Below are 6,830 nucleotides of genomic sequence, written 5' to 3'. Positions count from 1 at the left end.
TGCTACGGTGGAGGATCACTGGACTGAGTGTCAATATTATGACACAGTGTGAGTGTGTCTCGTGTTCGGTAATTGCGATCATTGTTGCTTTTGTTGTGGTCATCCATTTACAATGCTTGGTGTCAGTTTATTTATCTCTTGTAAAAATAAAATACAGTGTGTGTGTGTGAAAAAAAAAAATCTCAATGGTCAGAGACGACTCCCTGCAGCAAATGACCGTCGCCCTGCTTCACTCACCACCGCTCGCAATACCAAGTATTTGTTTGTTCTCCATCTCTCCCCATTAGAACGTAAGTTCCATAAGAGAAGAGTCAGTATTTGGCAAACTGCTACTCTCCTCCCCATCCCCACCTCAATCCTAGTACAGGGCCTGGCACATGACACTCAAGAATTTGTCAAAAAGGGCTTCCCTGGTGGCGCAGTGGTTGAGAGTCCGCCTGCCGATGCAGGGGACGCGGGTTCGTGCCCTGGTCCGGGAAGATCCCACATGCCACGGAGCAGCTGGGCCCGTGAGCCATGGCCGCTGAGCCTGCGCGTCTGGAGCCTGTGCTCCACAACGGGAGAGTCCACGGCAGTGAGGGGCCCGCGTACCGCAAAAAAAAAAAAAAAAAAAGAGAGAGGGAGGAAAAAATATGAGAAAAAACAAAATCCACCCAGACTAGATCGGAGGGGGAAGGACTCCTACCCAAGAATTTGATCAAAACCCTGTCACTTCAAAATATCTGCCACTTGTCTGCAATCATAAGGGCGGATACCTGGGGGCAATAATCACTTTATTTAACAGAACATTTTAATGGATTGTTAAGGGACGGAGGGTAAATCTATGAATGTACAAATATCCCCTCTTTTGTAACTCCCAACGTGTCAGAGAATGCCAGGACTTACCACTAGGGGGCCTTGGTTTTCTGCGCTGTTGCTTCTGTCTGCCTCTCAGCATCACGGCTGAACTCATGCATCCTCCAGGGTGATAAAGCCATCATCCTGCCAGAACAAAGGGGCTTGACAAGAAAGGTTTACACACACACACACACACACACACACACACACACACACACACACGAGTTTCAGAGCCCAACCGACCCCTGGAACCCCTTAGATCCTTCTGTTTAGCCTGGGCCACCTCCCTTTAATCATGGAGAGTTCCTGCTCCAGAGCACTTAGTGTCCTTTCCTGTCCACAGTCTTCAGTCTAGACTTACTCAGTCGCTCAAAAAGTTTCCTATAACATTGAGCTTCAGAAGAGAAGAAATTGTATTCTTGATTCCTTTTTCCCCAAGGTGCTCCTTGAACCCCATGCAAAATTTCCCAACTCCTTGCCAGTGACAGCTAAGTATGCCAAGACAAGGAATATTGGAAGGGGCAACCTCAAATCTCCCATTATACCCTTCATGCAGGGCAATGGATGCCTACTCAACTTGCCTCACTAAGGGAGAGAGTCCCCTCACAGCATCTCTGTCTCAAAAATGTAAAGCCCTACCCAGCCATCTAGTGACTAGTCTGGGGGTGGAAATGTGGGTGTAAGAAAAGCAAATTTGAGGTATTTACTGGCAGTTGAGGGGAGGAGAATATTCACCACCTAGCCTTGGGTTAATGGAGCTTTGGGACAATGGAGGAATTCAGGGGTTTCCATTTGGAGCCAAAGAAGGGCAGAAAGTGGATGGTGGCTTCAGAGGCCGAGAGCTCATGGGGAGAGCCAAGAAGTAAGCTGTATAATTAACCTACTGTATTGTATACTTGAAAATTTCCAAGAAAGTATATCTTGTGTTCTCACCACATAAAATTCTAACTATGTGATGTGATGGATATATTAATTAGCTAATTATGGTTGTGATCATTTCACAATATACACACACATATATCAAAACATCAAGTTATACACCCTGAATATATACAATTTTTTTGGCCACCCTGTGCCATGCAGCTTGTGGTATTTTAGTTTCCCGACCAGGGATTGAACCCAAGCCCTCTGCAGGGAGAGTGCAGAGTCCTAACCACTGGACTGCCAGGGAATTCCCAATATATATAATTTTTTTTTGTCAATTATACCTCAATAAAGCTAAGGAAAAAAAGGAGTATGCTGAGCATGGCCTGGCGTGAGAGACAGTGAGCCCCAACTTGGGAATCCTCGGAGAGATCATGGAGGTACCTGATTACCCTTAATATGTGGTGAGGGGCTCATGTCATTTTATTTTGATGTTAAAGAAAAATGGAGGGTGACTGCAGAAGGTGGAGGATTGGGGGTTATAGTTAATTACAGCTGTGATAAGAACCACAGGATGCTAAGAATAACATAAGACATAGTGGACATCTGCTATTTCCTGTTCTGCACCCACTCCCCTCTCTTTGGGTGACAACACCCCAAGTTTTCCCTTCCATGTTCTTTTTTTTTTTTTTTTTTTTTTGTGGTACGCGGGCCTCTCACCGTTGTGGCCTCTCCCGTTGTGGAGCACAGGCTCCGGACTCCCAGGCTCAGCGGCCACGGCTCACGGGCCCAGCCGCTCGGCGGCATGTGGGACCCTCCCAGATAGGGGCACGAACCCGCGTCCCCCGCATCGGCAGGAGGACTCCCAACCTTTGCGCCACCAGGGAAGCCCTCCCCTCTCTCAAGTCCCCCTGGCAACTGGATTATAAAATGCATAATTTGGGACTTCCCTGGTGGTCCAGTGGGTAAGAATCTGCACTCCCAATGCAGGAGGCCCGGGTTCGATCCCTGGTTGGTGAACTAGATCCCACGTGCATGCGACAACTAAGAAGTCCACATGCCACAAGTAAAGATCCCACATGCTGCAACGAAGATCCCACATGCTGCAACTAAGACCCAGTGCAGCCAAAATAAATATTAAAAATAAAATAAAATGCATAATTCATGCAAAACTCCTGAGTCTTATGAGATACCAGAGAACTGAGGATAGGCGTAGGTTCCTGGAATGTGAGGGCCATCGTCTGTATCTTGGTCCTGCTGTCCTGGAAGGATTCAGAGATGCCCTCTCCCTCAACTGCAGACCTGAGGTCCTAAAGCCATTCTCTAACTAGGGTCCCCAGGTCCCTCAACTCCTCCCAGGCTCAGAAGATGCCCCAACTTTTTCTGCCATCATCTGCTTCCCCTCCCACCCCTGGAAAAACAATCTGAAGTAACTTCCATTCAGTGACCTGGGAGGTGCAGTGCTGGTTTGCAATGGGCAAAGAGGAGTTTCTTTCTTAACAGCTCATCCATGGTGTCTGTTGTGGTCCTGACCTGAGGATGCAGCCACGGAGCTCCATGAGGATCCTGGACTTCAAGGGGTCTCAGAGCTCTGCTGGCTGAGGCCAGAAGTGTGTCACAGCAGCTCTGAACCTGGCTGTTCACTAGCATCACTAATGTCAGGATTTTTAAAAAATATTTAAGGATAGAGGAACAAGGTAAGTGACACCATGAGGAAAGAATCTGGGAAATGCAGATGTAGGGTATTCTACATGACAACTGGTCTCTTCAAGAAGTAAACGAGGGGGCTTCCCTGGTGGCGCAGTGGTTGAGAGTCTGCCTGCCGATGCAGGGGACATGGGTTCGTGCCCCGGTCTGGGAAGATCCCACATGCCGCAGAGCGGCTGGGCCCGTGAGCCATGGCCACTGAGCCTGCGCGTCCAGAGCCTGTGCTCCACAATGGGACAGGCCACAACAGTGAGAGGCCCGCGTACCGCAAAAAAAAAATAAAAATAAAAATAAAAATAAAATAAATAAAAATAAATAATAAATAGAGTTCTGTTAAAAAAAAAAAAGTAAACGGGGAACTTCCCTTGTGGTCCAGTGGCTGAGACTCCATGCTCCCATTGCAAGAGGCTAGGGTTCAATCTCTGGCCAGGGAACTAGATCCCACATGCCTCAACTAAGAGTTGGCAAGCCACAACTAAAAGACCCTGTGGGGCTTCCCTGATGATGCAGTGGTTAAGAATCCGCCTGCCAACGCAGGGGACACGGTTTCGAGCCCTGGTCTGGGAAGATCCCACATGCCGCGGAGCAGCTAAGCCCATGTGCCACAACTACTGAGCCTGCGCTCTAGAGCCCACGAGCCACAACTACTGAAGCCCGTGGGCCTAGAGCCCATGCCCTGCAACAAGAGAAACCTGCACACCACAACTAAGAGTAGCCCCCGCTCACCGCAACTAGAGAAAGCCTGCGCACTGCAACGAAGACCCAACGCAGCCAAAAATAAATTAATTAAATAAATTAAAAAAAGAAAAAAGATCCCGCATGCTGCTGGGCTTCCCTGGTGGTGCAGTGGTTGAGAATCCACCTGCCAATGAAGGGGACGCAGGTTCAATCCCTGGTCCGGGAAGATCCCACATGCTGCAGAGCAACTAAGCCCGTGAGCCACAACTACCGAAGCCCACGCGCCTAGAGCCCGTGCTCCGCAACAAGAGAAGCCACCATGATGAGAAGCCCGCGCACCGCAACAAAGAGTAGCCCCTGCTCGCCGCAACTAGAGAAAGCCTGCACGCAGCAACAAAGACCCAACACAGCCAAAACCAACCAAATAAATACATAAATAAACTTATTTTTAAAAATAGAAGATATTAGAGAATTACTGTTAATTTTCTTGGGGATGATGAGAGCTTGAGGCTATGGAGGAAGATATCCCTATTTTTAGCAGATTCATGCTGAAGTCTTTAGGGGTTAAGTGTCATGATGTCTACAACTAACTTTCAAACATTTTAGCAAAGTACACACACATGGCCCAAGCAATACAGCAATTATTATTAATTATTGAATCAGATGATGTAATCATTATACCATCCTTTCAACTCCTCTGTGTTTGAAACTTTAAAAAATAAAAAGCTGGGAAGAAGGTATGGCTGCCGCCTAATTGAGTGGAGCCTGCTCTTATCAGCCCTTCTGGGTCGTTTAAGGACCTTGGATTCTATCCTGAGTGCGTGAGGAAGCCCTGGAAGGTTTTAAGCAGGGTGTGACATGATCTGATTTTTTTTCAATTTATAGCTTTAAAAAAGATATTTTCCTTTTGAGGCTTGGCAAAATGGATGACATAGAAAATGGTTCATGGCCAAGCACCAATGTCTGCACCAGGAAAGCATAATTATCACATTATAAACCGGAAGCCACCTCATGTGTTGATCATTCTGAATAAACCTAAATTCTTTGGTTCCCCAAAGCTGTGTGAAACAAAATCTCATAATCACTTACAGATAATAATAATAGCACAGGGACTTCCCTGGAGGTCCAGTGGTTAAAACTCCACGCTTCCAATGCAGGGGGTGCAGGTTCGATGCCCGGTCGGGGAACTAAGATCCCACATGCCACGCAGCCAAATAAATAAATAAATAATAACAGATACTGAGGCACCACCCACACCAATTAAATCAGATTCCTGGCACCAGGATCTGTTAAAAAAAAAACCCATGTGAGCCTGCAGTCCTGGGGTGACAAGTGCCAGCCTGTGATGGCTCGGCTCCCAGAGTCCCTGAGAACACGGCTGGCCCTCAGTGCCGGTAGAAGCACTAAACTGCAAGGACACGTATTCCACCCTGGACCTCTCCCAAATACAGACAGACCCTGGCTCTGGAGGGCCAAGGTCAAGGAAAACTGCTCCTTCCCCCAGGGTTTCAGGACCTCTCAGCTCTTCTTTTCATTTTCACTTAACTTCTCTGATTATAATGATCCATATACATTGTAACGAATTAAAATAATATATAAAATATGAGAAAGAAAGTGAAATCACCGAGAATCCCACCACCCTGAAATAACCACCATCTCACTTGGTGATCACCCTTCAGGTATTCCTTTACGAGGCTAGACACGTGTAAGCATAGAGATGTATGTAGGCGGGGTCCTAACACATAGGCACTGCTTATCGCGGGCAGTCTTTGCTTTTCTCTGGGCTTATCTCCCACCAGGTCTCTCCTCCACTCCATCCCTTCCAGGTAAAGCTAACAATGCGGTGTGTCACCTCTTGTACCTTCCCTGTCTCATACGACCACATCCAAGCATGTATATGCATAGAAAGGGGATTTGCTTTTGTTTCACAAGACTAGAATCCTATTATCCACACTTCTCTCTGTTTGTTTTACTTTCTCCATTTAAGAGCATTTGATGGAATCCCTCCAAGAAAGCTGGGAGGGATCTATCAAATTCATTCTGTCTCCCGGCCCCATGGTATTCAATGGTGTGGATGTTCCCCAATTCGTTCAACCATCTCCTCTTGGGTGGACATTCACTTTCCAGTTTTTGCTGCCGTGAACCCTGCTGCAATAACCACCCTTTAAAAACTTATTGGGGCAGAAAAAAAATGTGAAGGATAATGGCTGAAAACTTCCTAAATTAGATGAAAGAGATTATTCTGTCCATCCAAGAATCTTAGCAAACATAACTAAGACATGTAAACTCTACTCAGCACTGAGCCATGAAGTAAATTATGATTACCTTTCCTTTCTGCACTTTTTTTTTTACCGGTGTTTGTAATTCTCTTTTTTTTTTTTTTTTTTTTTTTTGCGGTACACGGGCCTCTCCCTCTTGTGGCCTCTCCCGTTGCGGAGCACAGGCTCCGGACACACTGGCTCAGTGGCCATGGCTCATGGGCCTAGCCGCTCCGCGGCATGTGGGATCTTCCTGGACCGGGGCACGAACCCATGTCCCCTGCATCGGCAGGCGGACTCTCAACCACTGCGCCACCAGGGAAGCCCTAATTCTCTTTCCTTTTCTTCCATTTTTCCCTTCCCTCTTTTCTATGCTGGAGCTCCTAGTTCTGTATTAAATTATGTTTCTCTTCCTCGATTGCCTCTCTTGTTTTGGTGGAGCACGTTCTTTTGTAGTTGCCCAATAAAGCATGCATGAAATCTTGC

This window comes from Aethalodelphis obliquidens, unplaced genomic scaffold (genome assembly GCF_003676395.1).
Source record: "Aethalodelphis obliquidens isolate GAN/ISIS:26980383/991018 unplaced genomic scaffold, ASM367639v1 scaffold30, whole genome shotgun sequence".
Lineage (NCBI taxonomy): Eukaryota > Metazoa > Chordata > Mammalia > Artiodactyla > Delphinidae > Aethalodelphis > Aethalodelphis obliquidens.
The sequence above is the reverse complement of the archived record's forward strand: the minus strand, read 5'-3'. Positions refer to the sequence as shown.